This window comes from Phyllobates terribilis, unplaced genomic scaffold (genome assembly GCF_046119375.1).
Source record: "Phyllobates terribilis strain yellow unplaced genomic scaffold, ASM4611937v1 Scaffold_299__1_contigs__length_2334479, whole genome shotgun sequence".
Taxonomy (NCBI): Eukaryota; Metazoa; Chordata; class Amphibia; order Anura; family Dendrobatidae; genus Phyllobates; species Phyllobates terribilis.
Window position 1 is genome coordinate 23,458 of NW_027363059.1, and position 21,874 is coordinate 45,331.

Here is a 21,874-nt window from a genome sequence, read left to right on the forward strand (position 1 = left end):
TAGATTAAGCCGCCAAGGAGCCACAACCGCCTCCCGAGGCGGAAACTGACGAGCAACCCCATGAAAAAAAGAACGCACGTCCCTACGTGAAGCAATAGCCCTTCGAAAAAGCGCGGATAGTGCAGATACCTGACCTGGTAAGGTACCAACTGCTAGACCCTTGGCCAAACCATATTGCAGAAAAGCCAAGAAGTTGGGGATGGAAAAAACCCTCGGGTTCCTTGACGATCCAGAACACCAAGAATAAAAAGACTCCCAAGTTCTGTGATAAATCCTAGTCGTAGCTGGACCTCTGGCAGAAATAACCTCGGATGAAAAACCACGACGGTTCAAGATCTCGGTCTCAAGTGCCACGCCGTCAAACAAAGTGACTTCAGGTCCGGATGACGAATGGGCTCTTGGATTAACAGGTCCGGGCGAAGAGGCAGTGGAAACGGAGGCGCCGCCAGAAGAGACACCAGCGTCGAACACCACGTCCTCCGTGGCCAATCCGGCGCTACCAAAATTGCTGATACTCTTTCCAGTTTGATCCGCCGAATCACCAAAGGAAGTAAGGATACTGGCGGAAACACATAGATCAGCTCGAACTGGTCCCACGGGGCCACTAGAGCATCTACCGCCACAGCCTCCGGGTCCCTGTACCTGGACATGAATGTCGGAACGCTGGCGTTCAGCCTGGATGCCATCAAATCCACCTGAGGAGTCCCCCACCGGGAGCACAGCAGTGCAAACACTTCCGGATGAAGACTCCATTCTCCGGGATCCACCTGCTCGCGACTGAGGAAGTCCGCCGAGATATTCAGCACACCTGGGATATGAATCGCGGAGATGGCTGGAACCCTGGACTCGGCCCAAACCAGGATCCGAGAGACCTCCATCATGAGTCTGGAACTCCTCGTCCCACCCTGATGGTTGATATACGCGACAGCCGTCGCATTGTCCGACTGAATCCGGACCGGCAGACCGCTCAAAAGGACCGTCCAATGTCGGAGGCAGAGAAAAATTGCTCTCAACTCCAGAATGTTGATCGGTAGAGACGACTCCTCTGACGACCAGACCCCCTGAACCCAGAGGTTGTTCCAAACCCCCCCCCAGCCAGTCAGGCTGGCATCGGTGGAAATCACCGACCACCTTGGGAGAAGAAAGGATTTCCCCAGGGATAGAGTTTCTGGACGTAACCACCATCCAAGAGACTCTCGCACCCTGCGGGAGATAACGACCGAGCGATCCAGTGAAGTCGGCGATCGATCCCAACTGGTCAGAATAAGATTTTGGAGATCCCGGGAATGAAATTGTGCAAACGGTACGGCTTCCATTGTCGCCACCATCAGACCCAGAAGGCGCATGCATTCCCGAAGGGACATTGCCATCGCCGACCTCATAGCCTGGACATGGCGACGAAGGTTCGTTTGTTTGTCCGGAGGCAGGGACACCACTGCCCGTACTGTGTCGAAATGCATCCCCAAGAACAGGATTGACTGCGTCGGTTTTAATGACGACTTCTTCCAATTGACCAGCCACCCGAAGTCCTCCAGGTGCTGGAGGGAGAGATCGCGAGCAGTCATCGCCTCCTCCGCTGTGGGCGACACAATCAACAGGTCGTCCAGGTTGGGTAGAATCATAACTCCTTGTTTTCGAAGAAGCGCCATGAGTGGCGCCAGAATCTTTGTAAAAACCCTGGGTGCCGAGGCCAACCCGAATGGTAGGGCCACAAACTGGTAATGGGCCTGACCTATGGCGAAACGCAGGAAACGCTGGTGAGCTCTGCCGATAGGGACATGCAAATAGGTGTCGCGGATGTCGATCGACACCAAGAAATCGTACTGCGACAGGGCCGCTACGACAGAGCGGAGAGACTCCATGCGGAATTTCCGGGTCCGGACATGCAGATTCAAATCTTTGAGATCCAGAATGGGGCGAAACTTGTCCTCCTTTTTGGTGACCACAAAAAGGTTGGAGTAAAACCCCCTTCCCCGGTCCTCTGGCGGAACCGGGACCACCACACCCTGCTGCAGAAGAGTGTCTACCTCCCGCAGCAGTGCTGCAGCCAGCTTGGGCTCGGACGGGGTGCGTGACTGACAAAACCTGTCAGGGGGACGAGAGTGAAACTCTATGAAATAGCCTGCCAACATAACTCGCGTCACCCAGGCATCTGAAATGTGGGACGCCCAAATCGACCCGAATTGTAGCAGACGACCTCCCACCCGAGAGCCCTCGAGCGGAATCCTGGCGTCAGTCCGCCTTAGCGGGCTTCTTGTCAACCTCCTGTTTGTCCTGACGGAAATGTTGCTTCCAGGAAATACGGGATTTCTGGGTGGACTTCTTACCGGAAGCCGAGGGACGACCCGATCCCCAAGAAGGCTGACCGAACCGCCCCCTGGTCCGAAAGGACCGACGACCACCACTGGCACTTGACCTGCCAGACGTGGAAGCCGCCGCCTTCCGCTGAGGCAAGGCAGCATCCTTAGCCTTGGCCTTAGCAATCAGCTCCGTGAGGTCCGAACCAAAAAGATGACCGCCTTTGTACGCTAGACTAAGCAAACCTTGTTTGGATACTGCGTCTCCAGTCCACTGTTTATGCCACAGTGCTCTCCTGACTGTGACGGCCGAAGATTGAGACCTGGACAGAATGGAAGTAGTATCCAGTACTGCGTCCCTGCCATAATGTGTCGCCTCTTCCAACAGCTGGAAAAGCCTTTCCACTTCCGACAGCGGAGTTCCATCCTGCCATGCCATCCGCAGCTGGTCCAACCACCGCAGAGAAGCCTCACCGGCCCACATGGCCCCCAAGACTGCACGGAATCCATGATCCGCGGCCTCGTAGATGGACTTCGCCGCTAACTCCGTTCTTCTGTCCAGAGGCTCCTGAAGACTGGCCTTCCCTTTAACAGGAAGCAAGGAAGATTTGCTAAGCTGAGACAGAGGAAGGTCCACTTCAGGGGAGGGAACCCAATTAGCGATCGTCTCCGTGGCGCAGGGATACAAGGCATAAAAAAAACGCATCCCCTGGAAGCATTTATCCGGACACCGGCGTTCTTTCTCCACTGCCTCGTTAAGTTCATCATGCGCCGGTAATGTTGAACGAGCCCGACGCGACTCCTGATACAGCCGGGCCGACTTGCCAGGCTTTGTCAGCTCTTCAGACAGCTGTAACGCTTCCCGCATGGCTCCAATAAGAGCATCCACGCGGCCCGAAAGCGAAGCAGGACGACTCTGCCGATCCTCATCCTCAGAATCAGAGATTTCACCAACCGAGCTTGTTGGTGAATCTGGAGCCTCCGATGCACCGCACGGAGGAGACAGCGCCACCCTGTGGCGCTTCTTGCCTCGTGGTGTCGGTTGCGACTTAGCTGACACCCAATGACCCAGGAGGTTAGAAAGACTGTCAATGGAGCGGGTGAGAGCCTCCACTTTAACATCACTAAGGGTCGAACTTGACGCCGTCGAAGACCTGGGTGTATCAGAAATGCGAGACCGATCCTGAAACGGATCGGGAGAGAGGTCCGCGCCCCCTGGTCCCTGATCCGTCATGCCTCCCACATCAGATGCCAGCATGTTAGAATGAGTATGGTAACCTAGGGTGTGCGAAAATAGCTAACACAGCCTGCTTCCACAAAAAAAAAATTCCCCCTTTTTTTTTTTTTTTTTTTTTACTTTTAAGGCACTGAAGGGTTAAAACTCTCCTCTAGAGAGAGTTACCCCAGCCCTGCAGAGCAAAAGTTAACCTAACAAACTGGGGAGAAGCGCCCTCTGAAACAGAAGTGTGCACCCCCAGAAAGAGTTAACAGCCCTGTTGAGCAGACCCCTTCAGAAGGGGTTAATGCTGCTGACACGCTAAATACCTCACTGCCTTAAGAGGTCAGAGAAGTGAGAGTGTCCAGAAAAGCGGTAGCGGCAAATAGCACCTTGCCTGCCTTAGCAGGTCAGCCAAGGTGCTCTGCAATGGAAAGAACAAAAAGGGAGCCTCTGCCTACAGGCAGAAACGACTCACCAGTGCCGCGGTGACTGCTCCTTCTGAGCTGTGAGGGCGGTGAACGGGGAGCAGAGAGCCGGAGGTGCACGTGGAGGGAAGCCGGAAGGAGGGAGAGGGGCGGAGAGCTCAGCGCGCGCTAAGCCAGGAGCTTCCTGTCAGAACTACAATGACAGGAAGCCGAACGACGCGAAGCCCGGCCCCCCGAGCTCACTCACAGAGCCCGCGCTCAGAGAGAAAGCGCGCGCTCTCCTGAAGGCTTCCTGCCTAAAAGTGACGGCAGGAAGCCAAGATAATAAAGCCACGCCCCCCGTTCCAACGGAGCCGTGCTCCTCCGTCCCTGCTCCCCAGCCCCCAGGGTCAGAGAATGCAGCGGTGATCCTCATACACCGTCTGCAAATACAGAAAAGCAGAAAATCACCACATGAAATAACGGCGGCGGCCGCACTCATACACAGAGCACTTACCCCGCTGTGCGCCACAGGGACCCCCAGGGATGTGTGGCGCTGTGGCCCTTGCTCCCCCCACGGCAGAGCGGGCAGGGACCCCACAGGCGGTGTGCGCCTCCGCCAGGAAGCGCCCTATGTACCCCGGGGCCGGCAGGTTACTGCAGGGACCTCCTTAAGGGGTACGCAGGTCTGCCAGGGGAGGGCAGGGGTCCCGGCAGCGCCGAGACCCCCTGAGACCTCTAGACCACGGGGGGTCCAGGTCTCCTGTGGTAAAAATAAAAAATCTTCTGAGGAGCTGCAAAGGCAGCGACTATCCTCTGCGACCTCAAATTTCAGACTGGAGAACATGGGAGTAGGAGGAGCTTAAGTTGGAGGGGCCGGTCGTCACTTTTTATAAATCTGAGGTGATCTATCCCTGTGGGGCTCCGCCAACCCACTAGTAATGGATCTGTGTCTCCCTTCCTTCCCTTCTGCTGCTGAAAGATAACTGTCATCCAAATGATAGCTGGCCCGCTATATAGGAGCTATCAGTTGCCATTAATATGCAATTTTATTACCTGGTGTAAATGCCGCTGTTCTCCTGAATCCGGTGCGGTTTTTCTTTTGCTCCTGAGCCTCTCCATTCCTGAGATATAGCCTCTTTATAGAAATCTAGTTCATAAATTTTAATAGCCAAGTGGGCGTGGTCATCAAGTCCTCTCTGTGGGAGTCTTCAGGAAGGCCTTGCCCAGTTGGCTTAAAGGGCTAGAGGAGAGTGACAGATGTCAGGAACGGAGGGGGGCAGGAAGAAAAGGAAAACAATGCCGGAGTCAGGAGAACAGCGGCATTTACATATTTATGGCGAGGGACAAGTCCTCTTTAAGGCTTGGAAAACCCCTTTAAGACACTATTATATTTTAATACCTTATAGTCGGCTTCTGGAAGTTGAATGCCAGGGAACAGGTCACTGGTAATCCCATTGAACAGAGGAATATCATGAGACAAAAATTTGGGTTTGTTTACATCCTTAATTGACGGCAAGAGCTAAATAGAATGAAAAAGGATTAAATGATAAAATAATTCATATACAATATGACATGAAACAATATTAAAAGTGAGGAACCCCATTACAAAGGAGCAGTCAGCTCTTGTGGTATGTCTGTATTAGTAAAGAATAGTATTCTCCAAAAAATAAGGATGAAACCCCTTTTCCTAAAACTCTACATTGTATCGTCCCTCTGTTATACCTCCTGGAAATGTATGTGTAAATGATATATAATGTATATATAATCTATATAGGGGACAACCCTATACAATCTGACTGTGCCCAAACAGTGGTGACATTGTCAGACTGTGTAGGGTACTCGGTATTGCCAGATTTCAATTAATTCCTACATTTCCAGGAATGATAAAAGAGGAACGGAACGCTGCTGAGTTGCAGTAAATTATGCTGCAGAATTGTTTCTCCATAGGGAATAGATGTGGCCTTGTGTTGCACTGTTAATTGCCGGCTGCAGAATGAGTTAAGTGAGATACTGTCAGTGAACTCGTTTTTGCTGGCTGACGGGGAGTTTGTAAATGTTTTATCTGTCTTTTTCTGAGCTCCTCTCAGTTTATTTATGACCACAGACCTTATCAAAATTGAATGTGCAGGGAATCAAAAAGCCAGTGAAAGCCAAGCGATGCAAAATTTTTAATAAAAAACAATTGTTAAGATGATTTTTAGCCTAAAATACATGCGTTTAAGTTAAAAATCAAACTGTCCCATAAGATGAACAAGCTACGTGTTTAACAACTATAGTTTTGACACTTTTGCACAGATGAGATCTAACAAGCCAGGAACAGTAATGTGCAGACATTATTTGCAAGTCTCTGTCTGCTATTATAAAATCAGACAGCTGTAATTTTTGTGATCCAAATGCTTCTCGGTAAGATGGTAATGCTATCCTATACGAGATGTAAAGCGACCAACAGTTCAGAACTTACAAGAATCTCTTCATTTTCATGGGGGAATTTCAGCTTCAGATTGCCAGCAGCGGTCAGCACAGCCTTTACTGCACGCATCCCATAATCATAATGGAACTGGGACGAGAGCGGCTCCGAGCACAGCCGGGAAGTCATTACCATCTTCACCGAGAGAGGTTTAGCGTGCAGAAAAGCGTAAGAATAAAGGCCGATCTCCGCAATCAGAGCATAGTTGGGGACCATCATTGCTACAGTCCGGAAAAGAACCTGAAATGCGCAAACCAGATGGGTCAGTCAACAAATGAAACTAAATTACTGTAAACTAGGCAGAGAGCCGGGGAACCCATTATGTCCATTTACACTATCCTCCACCCCAGACCTAAAAGTGATGTGTCTATTCCACATCAGAGGAAAGTCAGTCAAAGTGTGGTTAAAGGGGTATTCCCATCTCCAAGATCCAGTCCCAATATGTAATAGGGGTAATAATAATAATGTTTGCAAATATCTCCAATTAGAAATGTAGTATAGTTCTTCTGATTAGCTATGTTGCTTACCCCCATGTGCAGGACATTGCAGTAGCTTAGGTTTCCATGGTTACGACCACTCATAGTAACAGTTAGTTACTTGCTAGTGGTCGTAACCATGGATACCTAAGCTACTGCTATGTCCTGCACATGGGGTAAGCGACATAGCTAATCAGAAGAACTATACTACATTTCCAATTGGAGGTATTTGCTATTAATATTATTATTACACCTATTACATATTGGGATAGAATCTTGGAGATGGGAATACTCCTTTAACACTTTCCAAATCTCTCTCCACACCTCTACTGTGTCCATTTTGGAAAATAGGAGAATGGGACATCAATATTAAGGAGCTTGCAGAAATGAGGGCATCAGGTGTGGTGATTATACACAGGAAATGTGCAATCTCATATAGGTTTGGGGGAGAATAATCCCTTTGATCAAATCTTATGTTTCTTTTGTAAACCTAGTATTTACTTGAAAGTTTGTGAACCCCTCAAAAATTTCTGTATTACTGCATAAATTTGACTTAAAGCTACATCAGTCTGTGAGGTCACAAAGTAACTCAAGGTAACCGCTAAGCAACTAAAGGCCTCTCCTCACATTAGCTAATGTAATTGTTCATGAGTCCACCATCAGAAAGACAATGAACAACAATGGCGAGCATGGCAGGATTGCAAGGAGAAAGGCAATGCGATTTAAAATGTCACTGCTAAAACTCACCTGGGCACATCAATAGGTAACTGGAATAATGCTTTGTGGAAGGATGAGGCCAAGATAGAGATTTTAAGTGAGAAGCTATATGTTTGCAGAAAGAAAATACTGCATTACAGCATAAGAACCTCCTATCATCTATGAAACACAAAGATGGTAATCGTAACATGCTTTGGGCCTGTTTTGCTGCACTTGGCCAAGGACGGCTGCCATCATTGATGGAACAATGAATTCTAAAATCTATCAGCAAATGCTAAAGGAAAATATCAGGATATCAGTTCATGTACTGAATCTCAAGAAAACGTGGGTCATGCAGCAAGACAATGGCCCAAAGACACAAGTCGTTCTACAAAAGAATGGTTGAATAAACAAAGTTTTGGAATGGCCGAGTCATAGTCCTGAGCTTAATCCTATAGAAATGTTGTGGAAGGACCCGATGCAAGGCACTGGGACTCTTTACCTTGAGGTTATCCGGCAGCTCAGAACGTCCCGCGGAGCCAGGATTCATGGTAATGGCTACGAAGCAATTTGGGTTAAGCTTCAGCTCTGTTCCTTCGAAGTTGAACATGTCCATCTTCGTCTGGATGGTTCTCTGGATGCGGAGAATCTGTTGGGCCACCACGGACAACACCTCCAGCTCAATATGGTTAAACTCATCAAAACACACCCATGTTCCCGATGATGCCAGCCCTTTGAAAAACTAAAAAAAAGTATATACAGTACAGACCAAAAGTTTGGACACACCTTCTCATTTAAAGATTTTCTGCATTTACATGACTATGAAAATTGTACATTCACACTGAAGGCATCAAATTATTAATTAACACATGTGGAATTATATACTTAACAAAAAAGTGTGAAACAACTGAAAATATGTCTTATATTCTAGGTTCTTCAAAGTAGCCACCTTTTGCTTTGATGACTGCTTTGCACACTCTTGGCATTCTCTTGATGAGCTTCAAGAGGTAGTCACCGGAAATGGTCTTCCAACAATCTTGAAGGAGTTCCCAGAGATGCTTAGCACTTGTTGGCCCTTTTGCCTTCACTCTGCGGTCCAGCTCACCCCAAACCATCTCTATTGGGTTCAGGTCTGGTGACTGCAGTGCAGGTCATCTGGCGTAGCCCCCCATCACTCTCCCTCTTGGTCAAATAGCCCTTACACAGCCTGGAGGTGTGTTTGGGGTCATTGTCCTGTTGAAAAATAAATAGCATGCTGCTGCAAGATGCTGTGGTAGCCATGCTGGTTCAGTATGCCTTCAATTTTGAATAAATCCCAAACAGTGTCACCAGCAAAGCACCCCCACACCATCACACCTCCTCCTCCATGCTTCACGGTGGGAACCAGGCATGTAGAGTCCATCCGTTCACCTTTTCTGCGTCGCACAAAGACACGGTGGCTGGAACCAAAGATCTCAAATTTGGACTCATCAGACCAAAGCACAATTTTCCACTGGTCTAATGTCCATTCCTTGTGTTCTTTAGCCCAAACAACTCTCTTCTGCTTGTTTCCTAGCAGCTATTTTACCATGAAGGCCTGCTGCACAAAGTCGCCTCTTAACAGTCGTTTAAGAGATGTGTCTGCTGCTAGAACTCTGTGTGGCATTGACCTCGTCTCTAATCTGAGCTGCTGTTAACCTGTGATTTCTGAGGCTGGTGACTCGGATAAACTTATCCTCAGAAGCAGAGGTGACTCTTGGTCTTCCTTTCTTGGGGCTGTCCTCATGTGAGCCAGTTTCTTAGTAGCGCTTGATGGTTTTTGCAACTGCACTTGGGGACACTTTCAAAGTTTTCCCAATTTTTCGCACTGACTGACCTTCATTTCTTAAAGTAATGATGGCCACTCGTTTTTCTTTACTTAGCTGCTTATTTCTTGCCATAATACAAATTCTAACAGTCTATTCAATAGGACTATCAGCTGTGTATCCACCATACTTCTGCACAACGCAACTGATGGTCCCAACACCATTTATAAGGCAAGAAATCCCACTTATTAAACCTGACAGGGCACACCTGTGAAGTGAAAACCATTTCCAGTGACTACCTCTTGAAGCTCATCAAGAGAACGCCAAGAGTGTGCAAAGCAGTCATCAAAGCAAAAGGTGGCTACTTTGAAGAACCTAGAATATAAGACATATTTTCTGTTGTTTCACACGTTTTTGTTAAGTATATAATTCCACATGTGTTAATTCATAGGTTTGATGCTTTCAGTGTGAATGTACAATTTTCATAGTCATGAAAATACAGAAAAATCTTTAAATGAGAATGTGTGTCCAAACTTTTGGTCTGTACTATATAATCAAAAGATGTCAGCAGAACATCGGATGGAGTCAGTTTATTATCTGCAATGGAGCAGCTTAACATTGTATGTACGTTTGACATTGCTATGTAGTCCAAACCATCAGAGCAGTTAAAGACCACACACTGCACGGCCAGCGCCTTGGCCAAATCTTTGGTGGTCTCAGTTTTTCCTGTGCCGGCCGGACCTTCTGGAGCTCCACCAAGATTTAGATAAAAAGCACCGATCTACCAATGAAACATGAAAGAACTGGTATGAAATATCAATAATAATTGCTAATAAGTTTCATGCATCATACAAAAGTCAAAAACATTTCTGAGCATAACCCATCACATCATAGCAGAGTCCGCTAGCATCGGTCAGTGAGCGGAGTGATGACCAGGCGTGGGGAGCTGCCCAGGTACTCATAGGCGGACTTCACATTGCAGTTGATGATTCGCACTCTCGCATTCTCATTCTCCCAGTAATAGCGGAGTTGGGCAAGCCACCGGAAGTCTGTTCATGAGAAACTCCTGAGGAATGTAGGAAAAGATAGTCAACCTCTAAGACACTGCAGAATCACAAGGGAGAGTTTCTAAAGGGAAGGCAAATGCACATACATTATAGGACAAAACTCCTAGTCACCGAATTCTGCTTTTTTCATTTAGTCCCATTGCCCACGGTGTATAATATCCGGACTCTCAGCCCCCAGTTTATAAAATCCGGCCTCTCGCCTCCCCCGGTGTATAACATCCACCCCTCGGCCCTAGTTTAGTATAACATCTCTCCCCTCGCCCCCCGCCAGTGTATAAAATCCATCCCCTCAACCCCACTGTATAACATCCAACCCCAAGCGCTCCATTGCATAACATCTGGCCCCCAGGGTATAACATCCGGCCCCCAGCCCCGGTGTATAACATCTGTCCCCTCGCTCCCTCCCCCTGGTGTATAACATCCGGCCTCTCGCCCCCCCGGTGTATAATATCCGTCCCCTCGCCCCCCCCCCGCCAGTGTATAAAATCCATCCCCTCAACCCCACTGTATAACATCCAACCCCAAGCCCTTCTTTGCATAATATCCGGCCCCCAGCCCCGGTGTATAACATCTGTCCCCTCGCTCCCTCCCCCTTGTGTATAACATCTGGCCTCTCGCCCCCCCGGTGTATAATATCCGTCCCCTCGCCCCGGTGTATAATATCCGTCCCCCCGCCCCTGGTGTATAATATCCGTCCCCTCGCCCCTGGTGTATAATATCCGTCCCCTCGCCCCTGGTGAATAATATCCGTCCCCTCGCACCTGGTGTATAATATCTGTCCCCTCACCCCTGGTGTATAATATCCGTCCCCTCGCACCTGGTGTATAATATCCGTCCCCTCGCCCCTGGTGAATAATATCCGTCCCCTCGCACCTGGTGTATAATATCTGTCCCCTCACCCCTGGTGTATAATATCCGTCCCCTCGCACCTGGTGTATAATATCCGTCCCCCCGCCCCTGGTGTATAATATCCGTCCCCTCGCCCCTGGTGTATAATATCCGTCCCCTCGCCCCTGGTGAATAATATCCGTCCCCTCGCACCTGGTGTATAATATCTGTCCCCTCACCCCTGGTGTATAATATCCGTCCCCTCGCACCTGGTGTATAATATCCGTCCCCTCGCCCCTGGTGTATAATATCCGTCCCCACGCCCCCCGGTGTATAATATCCGTCCCCTCACCCCGGTATATAATATCCGTCCCCTTGCTCCTCAGTGTATAACATCCAGCCCTCGGACTTGTATAACATCTAGCCCCTCGTACCCCTAGGGTATAACATCTGGCCCCTCGGCCTTGTATAACATTAAGACTCTCGCCCCCCACCAGTGTATAACATCAATCCCCACGCCCCCCGGTGTATAACATCCGCCCTCCCATGCGGTGTGCTGTTACTAACATATGACAGAACGGCTGGTGGTGCAGAGCTCTCTGATACCAGCGCGGTCCTGTAATAGGAGCCACCGGGGTAACAAGTCTGGATATTACATTTCTTCCCTCCTAAATCTTCCCCCATCACATATGAGTGATATTATTAAGGAGTGGAAGGAACTGCAGCACCTCAGGAGACCCCGGAACATTACAGAGCGGGGTCACTGAGTGCTGAGGAGCAGAGGGCAGAACGCTCTCCTGACTCCATAACTGCAGAGTCCAGATCTACTTTGGTAACAACATCACCACAAACACTGCGCCCCCGCCTGGAGCTTTATGGCCGAGCAGCTGCATGCAGCCTTACATCACCAAGCACGATGCCGAGCGTCGGATGGAGTGGTGTGAAGCCGCCACCACAGGACTCTGGAGGAGACCTGTTCTGTGCAGTGACGGATCACACTTCTCTATCTGGCATCTGATGGACGAGTCTGGATTTGGTGAATGCCAGGAGAACGTTACCCTATTAACTGCATTGTGCCCGCTGGGCAGTTTGGTGGTGGAGGTATGGCCTTGTTTTTAGGGGGTGGTCTAGGCCCCTTAGTTCCAGTGAAAAGATATCTTAATGCTTCAGCACAAGACATTTTAAACAATTGTAGCTTCCAACCCTAAGGGAATAGAAGAGCAGAACTGTTTCCCACACGTTCTCAACCTCAACCCCACTAAACACCTTTAGGATGATTAATTAGAACAAATACTGGAGAATGGCAGCATAAATATGTCACCGCCACATAGGGAAGAACAATGTCAGGCACACATCAATTACATTGCCATATGTCTGCTCAGGCTTAGAATGGCTGACCACTCGGAGAATGACATAATACCTACAAAGAAACCGAACAAAAGGTCATTAAAGGAATTGGCATAAAACCCCTTTATTAGTCCATCCATGGTTATAGAACGACACTGCACAGAGGAGGGCGCACACACCATTGATAGAAAATATTACAAACCGCACCTAGGCCATCCAAACCACTGACTATAAAGAAGATCAATTGTGGCAATGAGTCATATACAGGGGATGCCGACACCTACAGATGCCAAAACATTCCTATATAGGGACCACCATCTCAATATGCAGAAATGACTACTGCCCCATAGACGTCATTGTAAGTACACCCCAAGATTGCTTTACTGTGACAAGATCAATTGTGTCCTATGAAAACTCAAAGAAAAGAGGGGGGAACATAACATAGATATGGAAAGAACATAGGAATGTGGTGAAATGTATGAAGGTGCTCGGCATACTGAGCTGTGATATCTGTAGAGGGACGGACTCCATATTAACATCCTGGATATGGATTAGAATAGGAGGCCATAAAAGCCCCTGTAGGTGTAATGTGGAGGGGGCACAATACCTTTCTCCATGTAGTGTATAATAAATAGAACATGGTATTGGAAAGTTTGCTGCCAGCCATGATGTTTGCACAAACCTGTTTCGATCATTTCCCTGACCACGTCACGAGCGTGCCCCTCTATGGTGACGAGAGCCCCCAATGTGCTGCGAGTCTGCTGGGACAATTTGCCTCCTCGCAAATTGCTCCAAATACCCAGATGTACCTCTATAAAACCCTGCTACAAACAGCATGGAAAACTCAATGCAGATGGATTAATTTTATGCTGGTATTATGGGAAATCCCATACAATGTCTTCCCTTATTGGTAGATATGACGAGAGTAGAGATGAGCGAATGGATTTGCAGGACTCTGGTCCAACAGTCCGGTCAGTATTCCACGGCCGCAGGACCGGAGCCCCGTGAACCGGCATCTCCGGCTCCTCTTTTGATGTCGATGTCATAGTTGTGGTGTGAGGCACAAATGACATCACGCCTGGCCGGCTAATCAAAAGAGGAGCCAGGGATGCCGGCATGTAAGAGGCGGTTAGCAAGGCTCCCATCCAACAGCCACAGACTACTAACCTGCTCTCTTAGACCAAGGTCCTGCAAATTTAGTTGCGCATCTCTAGACAAGATGCATGAATCAATGCAAAATCCCAACAATACTATGGAGCCTTTTGGGTACTTTCAAGATATTGAGCCGCTGTACAACTGCAACCCCCAGGAGAAGACCCCTGGGCAAGAACACTACATGGGCTCTTTGCAGTCTAATAACGTACTGTGAAATAAGCTGCTTGCATCTTTGGATGTGAATGTGGGTCCCCTTACCTCTGTTGCACCAATGGTATATCCCCCCCTGGAAACTCCTATAAGCTGCGTCTCTGGGTATGACAGTCTATTAGCAGGAGAACTCATGAAGTCTGTCTATGAATGTATATATATGTATTTCTCCCAGAAAATTATTACAATTACACGTTTTGTTGTTCACATGTTTATTTCATTTGTGTATATTGGAACAACACAAAAAGAAGATATTAGTCAACAATTTTGGTTCTCAAGTCCTCAGACAGTTCTCTTCTCCTCTTTCTGTTCTCCCTGCTTAGTGTGGCACGTAACAACGCAAAGACTGAGTCAACTTTTCCCCTTTGTATCAGGTTTCAGGTGTGATTTTCATATTGCCCGCACCTTTTACTTGCCACAGGTGACTTTGAACGAGCATCACATGCTTGAAACAAAATTGTTTACCCACAATTTTGGAAAGATGCCAACAATTTTGTCCGACCCATTTATGGGGTTTTGTGTGAAATTATATCCAATTGCCTTTTTTTGTGTTGTTCCAATACATACAAAGGAAATAAACATGTGTATAACAGAAAATACACATGCAATTTTTTATGGAAAAATACTTCATTTTCTGGAACAACTTCAAGGGTGCCAACACTTCCGGCCATGACTGTTTATAGTGAAGCAACCTTGATCAGTAAAGGAGCTTATGCCGTACCTCCGGGCCACTGCCGATAGCTTCATGCACTTCACTTGTCCAGAACATGAGACACACAGAGCACGACCTGTCCCGGCCATTCCCTCACCCAGTCTTTTCTTGCAGTCGCAGGGTATGCCTTTTAAAAAAGAAAGTTAAATTATGTTGACAGAAGCATTTAAGAGAGGGACAACCTTACTAGTATTATCTAGCAAATTCATTTCTACCGATTGCAGGTAGAAGATCTGCTACCTGGCTCTATTGCAAGAGATACATCATCCACAAATCATTCACTGCCGCCAAATAATCTTATACAAATATAAAAGAACTAGATGGTGGCCCGATTCTAATGCATCGGGTATTCTAGAATAGGTATGCGGCCGACCGGGTGCAATCAGCAGAGCTGTGTTTAAATTTGGCGCCAAAATCGCTGATTGGTCGCGTTCGGCAACCGCGACCAATCAGCAAAGCGGTGTTTAAATTTGGCGGCAATATCAATGATTGGTCGCGGGCGGCGGCCGCGACCAATCAGCGAACCGTGTTAGTGAGGACTGGAGAGCGTGTTTAAATTTGGCACCAAAATCGCTGATTAGTCGCGACCAATCAGCCGAGCGGTGTTTAAATTTGGCGCCAATACTGCTGACTGGTCATGGCCGCCGACCGCGACCAATCAGCAGAGCGATGCAGAGCGGGGTTTAAATTCGGCGCCAAAATCACAGATTGGTCGCCGGCCGCGACCAAACAGCAGAGCATTCTTTAAATTTGGCGCCAAAATCGCTGATTGGTCGAGGCCGGCGACAGCGAACAATCAGCAGAGCGTTGTTTAAATTTGGCGCCAATCTCGCTGATTGGTCGCGGATGGCGGCCGCGACCAACCAGCAGAGCGGCGTTTAAATTTGGCGCCAATCTCGCTGATTGGTCGCGGCTGGCGGCCGCGACCAATCAGCAGTGCGGTGTTTAAATTTGGCACCAAAATCGCTGATTAGTCGCGGCTGGCGGCTGCGACCAATCAGCAGAGCAGGGTTTAAATTTGGCACCAATAATGCTGATGGGTCTTTGCCGGCGACCGCGACCAATCAGCACAGCGGGGTTTACATTTGGCCCCAATGCTGCTGATTGGTCTCGGCCGGTGACCGTGACCAATCAGCAGAGCGTTGTTTAAATTTGGCACCAAAAACGCAGATTGGTCGCGGCCGGTGGTTGCGACCAATCAGCAGAGTGAGGTTTAAATTTGGCGCCAATACTGCTGACTGGTCACGGCCGACAACCGCGACCAATCAGCAGAGCGTTGTTTAAATTTTGCGCCAATACTGCTGATTGATCTCGGCCAGCGACCGCGATCAATCAGCAGAGCGTTGCTTAAATTTGGCGCCAATCTCGTTGATTGGACGCGTCCGGCGTCCGCGTCCAATCAGCACAGCAGTGTTTAAATGTGGCGGCAAGATCGGTGAATGGTCGCGGCCGCTATTTAAATGTGGCGCCCAAATCGGTGATTGGTTGTGGGCAGCGGACGCGACCAATCAGCAGAGCGGTGTTTAACTTTAGCGCCAAGATCACTGATTGGTCGGGTGTGGAGAGCGCGACCAATCAGCGAATCGTATTGGTGAGGAGCGGGGAGCGGAATCGTATTAGAGAGGACAGGGGAGCGCCCCTGCCTGTGCGGCTACTTCCGCTGCGAGAACCCGGGACATGAGCGGGCGCTCGGAGCAGAAGTATCCCGACCCGCAGCGCCGCTCCCCGGTCCTCCCTTCACACCCTAGCCGCTGATGTCCCCACAGTATCCGCAGGGTGTTACAAAGGTCCGGACATTTGTGTTCAAAATCGCTGATTGGTCGCTGGCGCTGCCCGCGACCAATCACCTATTTGGGCGCCAATTTTAAATATCGGCCGCGACCAATCACCGATCTTGGCTCCACATTTAAACACCGCTGTGCTGATTGGTCGCCGACGCTGGGCGCAACCAATCACCGATTTTGGCGCCACATTTAAATTTAAATAGCAGCCGCGACCAATTGGATGTCAGCGCCGCTCCCCGGTCCTCCCTTCACACCGTAGCCGCATGGATGTCAGCGCCGCTGCCTGTGCGGATAGTTCCGCTGCAAGAACCCGGGACATGAGCAGGCGCTCGCAGCAGAAGTATCCGGACTCGCAGCGCCGCTCCCCGGTCCTCCCTTCACACCCTAGCCACTGATGTCCCCACAGTATCCGCATGGTGTTACAAAGGTCAGGACATCTGTGTTAAAAATCGCTGATTGGTCGCTGGCGCTGGCCACGACCAATCACCGATCTTGGCGGCAAATTCAAACACCGCTGTGCTGATTGGTCGCCGACGCTGTGCGCGACCAATCACCAATTTTGGCGGCACATTTAAATAGCGTCCGCGACCAATCAGTACAGCGGTGTTTAAATGTTGAGCCAAGATCGGTGATTGGTCGCGGCCGATATTTAAATTTGGCGCCTAAATCGGTGATTGGTCGGCGGCAGCGTCAGCGACCAATCAGCGATTTTTAACACAAATGTCCGGACCTTTGTAACACCATGCGGATACTGTGGGGACATCAGCGGCTAGGGTGTGAAGGGAGGACCGGGGAGCGGCGCTGCGGGTCGGGATACTTCTGCTGCGAGCGCCCGCTCATGTCCCGGGTTCTCGGAGCGGAAGTATCCGCACAGGCAGCGGCGCTGACATCCATGCGGCTAGGGCGTGAAGGGAGCACCGGGGAGCGGCGCTGACATCCAATTGGTCGCGGCCGCTATTTAAATGTGCCGCACAAATCGGTGATTGGTCGCCGACTTGGCCCGCAACCAATCACTGATCTTGCGGCCAAAGTTAAACACTACGGTGCTAATTGGTCGCGGACGCTGACAGCGACCAATCACCGATTTGGGCGCCACATTCAAATATCGGCCGCGACCAATCACCGATCTTGGCTCCACATTTAAACACCGCTGTGCTGATTGGTCGCCGACGCTGGGCGCGACCAATCACCGATTTTGGTGCCACATTTAAATAGCGTCCGCGACCAATCCGCACAGCGGTGTTTAAATGTGGAGCCAAGATTGGTGATTGGTCGCGGCCGATATTTGAATGTGGCGCCCAAATCGGTGATTGGTCGCTGTCAGCGTCCGCGACCAATCAGCACCGTAGTGTTTAACTTTTGCGGCAAGATCCGTGATTGGTTGTGGGCCAAGACCGCGACCAATCACCGATTTGTGCGGCACTTTTAAATAGCGTCCGCGACCAATTGGATGTCAGCGCCGCTCCCCGTTCCTCCCTTCACACCCTAGCCGCATGGATGTCAGCGGCGCTGCCTGTGCGGATACTTCCGCTCCGAGAACCCGGGACATGAGCGGGCGCTCGGAGCAGAAGTATCCCGACCCGCAGCGCCGCTCCCCGGTCCTCCCTTCACACCCTAGCCGCTGATGTCCCCACAGTATCAGCATGGTGTTACAAAGGTCCGGACATTTGTGTTAAAAATCGCTGATTGGTCGCAGGCGCTGCCCGCGACCAATCACCGATTTGGGCGCCAAATTTAAATATCGGCCGCGACCAATCACCGATCTTGGCTCCACATTTAAACACCGCTGTGCTGATTGGTCGCGGCTGATATTTAAATTTGGCGCCCAAATCGGTGATTGGTGGCGGGCAGCGCCAGCGACCAATCAGCGATTTTTAACACAAATGTCCGGACCTTTGTAAGACCATGCGGATACAGTGGGGACATCAGCGGCTAGGGTGTGAAGGGAGGACCGGGGAGAGGCGCTGCGAGTCCAGATACTTCTGCTGCGAGCGCCCGCTCATGTCCCAGGTTCTCGGAGCGGAAGTATCCGCACAGGCAGCGCCGCTGACATCCATGCGGCTAGGGTGTGAAGGAAGGACCGGGGAGCGGCGCTGACATCCATGCGGCTAGGGTGTGAAGGGAGGACCGGGGAGTGGCGCTGACATCCAATTGGTCACGGACGCTATTTAAAAGTGCCGCACAAATCGGTGATTGGTCGCTGTCTTGGCCCGCGACCAATGACTGATCTTGGCGCCAAAGTTAAACACTATTCTGCTGATTGGTCGCGGACGCTGACCGCGACCAATCACCGATTTGGGCGCCAAATTGAAATATCGGCCGCGACCAATCACCGATTTTGGAGCCAAATTTAAATATCGTCCGCGACCAATCACCACAGCGGTGTTTAAATGTGGAGCCAAGATCGGTGATTGGTCGCGGGCAGCGTCGGCGACCAATCAGCACAGCGGTGTTTAAGTTTTGCGCTAAGATCAGTGATTGGTCGGGTCCGAAGACCTCGATCAATCATCGAATCGTCTTGGTGAGGACCGGGGAGCGGCGCTGCCTGTGCGGCTACTTCCGCTGCGAGAACCCGGGACATAGCGGGCGCTCACAGCAGAAGTATCCCGACCCGCAGCGCCGCTCCCCGGTCCTCCCTTCCGCATGGAGGTCAGCGACGCCAGCGGTCCTTCCGCTGCTACCGGCCGGGAGATGAGCGCCTCGCGGCGCTCATCTTCCGGCTGCATCTCCATCCCGCAGATAGGTCCGTCGGTCGGGTTCCTTCTGCTGTTGCCGGCCGGGAGATGAGCGCCTTGCGCCGGTCATCTCCCGGCTGCATCGCCGCTCAGCTCCGTCCCGCAGATGAGCCGCTAACGGCCGCCATCTTTTTTTAGAAATCCCCCGGCGCTGATTGGCCGCTGCCGGACCAATGAGCGACGCGGGATTTCCTGGACAGACAGACACACAGACGGGATAAGATGATTATATATATAGACTAGATTAGTTCCAATTAATGCTTTTGGTCTGTAGGTAGATCCGTACCATTCGTGACCGAGCAATAACATCATGCACGCTCCTTAACATGACATCTTCCCCTTGGATGAGCCACTTCTCCACGGCCCCCCGAGCCTCGGAGGTGGAGATGGTCTGGATGAGCTCTACGCGTTCCCCCTCGGTGCTGTACATGGCTTTGATGTCCAGGTTAGGAAGGAGCTCCAGCTTTGCGATGCCTTCAAAGCCCTTCTTTAGATGTGGTTGGACCCGCAGAGGATCTTTAGTCTCAGAGAGAATTTCTAGCATTTCGTCGTTGGACAGGAAGAAAAAGCTAAAGCGAAAATGCACAATATGATAAAGATGTCATTAAAGTATTGGGTCAGGCGCCATTTGTATTAGTGTCTATGTGAGAAAATAGAAAAGCAAAGCTTTAAAGTAAAGATTCAGTCCCCATACACATTGGATTAAAATAGTTTAAACCTGACGATTGCAGCAGGACCGGCCTACCCACTGATGTGTATGGGGGTCTCCTGACTCTCCCCCGATAGAGGATGTCAGGGCCAGAAGGATCGGGCAGATGGGATTTCAATACCCGGTCTTTTGGTTCTCAGGGGAGATAACCCGCTGCCGGAGGTGTCCAGTACCGACTTTCTCCTCTCTCCCCATTAAAACCACATGACTGTTCAGCAGAATAGGTGGGAGTCAGGAGAAATAGCCAAATAACCATTCAGACCACGGGTATCTCATATGTCATGCGTATGGTTAGCTTAAAGGGGCTATCCAGCTTTGGGAACTTTTTTTTATTTAACTGAAATGTGTATTCCCATCTCCAGGATTCTACCCCAATATGTAGTATGCGTAATAATAATAATATTAGCAAATACCTCCAATTAGAAGTTTAGTATAGTTCTTCTGATTTGTTTTGTCGCTTACCCCATGTGCAGGGCATTGCAGTAGCTTAGGTTACGACCACTAGCAAATAACTGTCACTATATGAGTGGTCGTAACCATGGATACCGAAGCTACTGCAATGCCTTGCACATGGGGAAAGCGACATAGTGAATCAGAAGAACTATACTACACTTCTAATTGGAGGTATTTGCTAATATTATTATTATTACTACGCCTACTACATATTGGGATAGGATCTTGGAGATGGGAATACCCATTTAATTGCGAGTATTTGCGACAATTCAGTTTCATTAAAAATGTTGCACCGTTAGGCTTTTTGTTTCCTGCACATTCAGCTTTGATGTGATCTGTGGTCATAAATCGGCTAAGAGGAGCTGAAAAAAGACAGATTAAAAATAAGTCCAATAGCCAGCGCAACACAGAGCCAATAGAAGGCAAACAGTGCAAAATTATTAATGAAATCCAATTACAAAAATGATTTCAATGCGTTTAAATAAGAAAAAAAAATATTTAAGGAATATATACAATCATTGCAACAAGTGAAAGGACTATACCGTGGGAAAAAAAGCCTCTTCTTCTCCAGATAGGCATTCAGCCCTTTCATGATTTTATCCAGAAGCACATTGCTGTCCTGAAGTTTCTCCAGAAGTCCGGTCAGAGAAGTGGCGCTTAAAACCTAAAACAAAGTAGATAGCCCATAAGTAAGATTCCATTATATAGTTATAGAGACTGAAAAAAGGTCACATTCATTGACTATTGTGCCAATAGTTTATATTAAAAGAAAAATTAGAACCTATTTGGATAGAAAATAGAAGATGCGGGAGGCTGGAGTCCAGGCAGTGCGGAGCCCCATAACCCGGGATCCTTGTGATGGAAGCATCAGGACACGGACTCTTGGAAAACATCAATCCTGGATGCAAGATGACCGTGCTTTCTTGTATCAGTCCACCATGAAGCATCCATTTACCTTCGGGTCTTTAACGCAATGTTTCATGATCTCTCTCCAGTTTCTGTCCACAGTCTGGAATAAGCGTCCTTCTTCAGGCATTTGCTGCATGATGTCCTCAGAAGAGAAGATTAAAGCCACTGGGTCGGCACCTTCAGCCATTCATCAATGGTTTCCTGGATCCTTATCAGTCGTTCCTCCCATTGCTTAAAGGAGGAGAGCAAAAAGTTAATTACACATAAAATGAAAAGGATAGAAAAAAAATGCTATCATTTTAGAAGATAAATTATCAATGGATATGAATTCTGAAATGTTGGACATTTGTAGGGAAAGTTTGGTGAGACTCCTTGATACCATCCCCTTTACATGTAAGCTGGAGCCGCATGTAACTTTAGCCTCGGAGATCCTAATGAAACCTTAGCTTCTGCTAATAAGCAAGTGAAGATTTTAAGCTGAGTGACAACATTTACTGTGGGTGGGAACTCCTTAATCCCTTCAGGACCGGATAATTTTTTGTTTTGCATTTTTTCCTTCCCTTCTTCAAAAAGCCATACATTTTTTAATTTTTCCATTGATATAGCTGCAAGAGGCTAT

General features: G+C 49.1%; 1 pseudogene; it reads right to left on the bottom strand.

Moving 5' to 3' along the window:
- The window catches only part of LOC141220798 (dynein axonemal heavy chain 12-like), a 48,197-nt pseudogene that overhangs the window by 17,100 nt on the left and 9,223 nt on the right, over window positions 1-21,874 (bottom strand).